This window comes from Bombyx mori, chromosome 3 (genome assembly GCF_030269925.1).
Source record: "Bombyx mori chromosome 3, ASM3026992v2".
NCBI lineage: Eukaryota > Metazoa > Arthropoda > Insecta > Lepidoptera > Bombycidae > Bombyx > Bombyx mori.
The window spans coordinates 14,349,685-14,351,499 of record NC_085109.1 but is presented as its reverse complement, the minus strand read 5'-3'; positions in this window follow the sequence as shown (position 1 = coordinate 14,351,499).

Below are 1,815 nucleotides of genomic sequence, written 5' to 3'. Positions count from 1 at the left end.
TTAGGGACAAATTCCAATTTTATGAGCAATTTTAAGGTAGTTGTTGATGTATATAATGCTATATCAGGATCAAAATGATTGAGTCTTGGGGGCATCTTTGTTGTCCAATTTAAAATTATGCAACTAGCATTCCAGTTTAAGCAAAAAATGCAAAAATAGGTGTAATCCCTATTTACCCGAAAATTGCGGTTAATTGGGACGAAATGAGAAATTTGCTAGGGTTGGCACTACTTTTATTTTTATATATAGTTTTAATTAATTTATTTATTTAGTTGCACCAACAAAGTGATCATCAATAAAAAAAATTGAAAAACTGACAAAAGTACATGGCAGACATCACCTCAATTATATGTGCAATCGACAGTGCTGATATTTCTATCTGGATTAAGAGATTAGGTGTGTCGGTTATTCCATGGATTAATCAGATGAATACCCCCACTCTGAACAAATATTAAATATATTATTAAGTATTACTTAGACATTTTTGTCCACCTTGAGATTTCATTGATCTTGTTACATGTCTCTGCAAAATCGACTTACTTATATTAAATTGCTTATCTATTTCAACTAAAGACTTATTCCCAATTTCGCTTCGAATAAACCAGATTTTTTACAACAAATTTAAAAAAATATTGTTATAACTACATAGACAACCCTACAAACCTGTACCTATTTATACTTAGCTCGTTTCCATTTCACGTATTCTCATCCCAATTGACCTCTTTTTCGTTGTTATTTGTACCTAAGGCGTCCCCAATATCCCCAAAAACAACAGATTTTTACATGTATTTTTATTTAATCAAATACATTAAAACCAATAACAACTGAGATTTACCTTTAATATATATGCTGGTTCAAACACTAAATAACGTTTATAAATCATAGTCGTCTTCTATTATTATCAAATAAATAAAAGAGAGCAAAGTTTCTAGCACTAAAATAATTACCACCACAGGAAGTTATTTTGAAACGCGATTTTTTATAAGTTAGCAGCTATTATCATGCATATTCAGAGTTGTTTTGTGAACTTTCAACATTCTACTATTAAACTACAAAAAATGGAAGATTTTGCAACGAATATAAAACTTATATTGAGCATCGAAAGATTTTCCCGGTTTTTTCCCGATTCGCCTCTCAATCCCTAAACGCCCCATTTTACCGGTATGTGTTTATTGTTGTACATTGCCCGATTTAAATCGATACGTCGAAAGTAGCGATGCTTATTATTCGTCAAATGGTTCGCACACATACGTCGGTTTTAAAACTGAAAAAATTGAGATGATAACATTTCTAATTTCGAATGAGATCAGAATCCCTTTACTGCCTCTGATTTTCCTACTGCCTCTGCCTTTATCCTATCGCTTAAACAAAATTACATACATACGGAATATTAATTATTTTAATTAAAAACATATTAAAATTGTTCACCAATGCAACTCTACTCAAATATACTATTGTTATCAGTAATAATTAAAGTTATCAATAATATATTTAAGCACAAAGCGTACCTAGGTACGGTACACTTTCTGCATAAGCATTAACATTAAATGAATACTATTTATTTTTACTTTTTAAAATTATATTAATAGTGATGGTATATGCCCATATCGACAATATTGTGCTTAAAAAAGATCGATGTTTTTCATTTGATGCGTTGTAAATGTCAATGCATCGATGTAAAACATGGTAAGATGATCAGTGAATTTCTTTTTATGAACATCCCTAATAAGCCGTTGACAGATTATGAAAGAATAATCATTGAAATTCTTAGGTCTATCTTGGGTCTATCCTACGAAGAAAAGAGAGCTTCAGTTT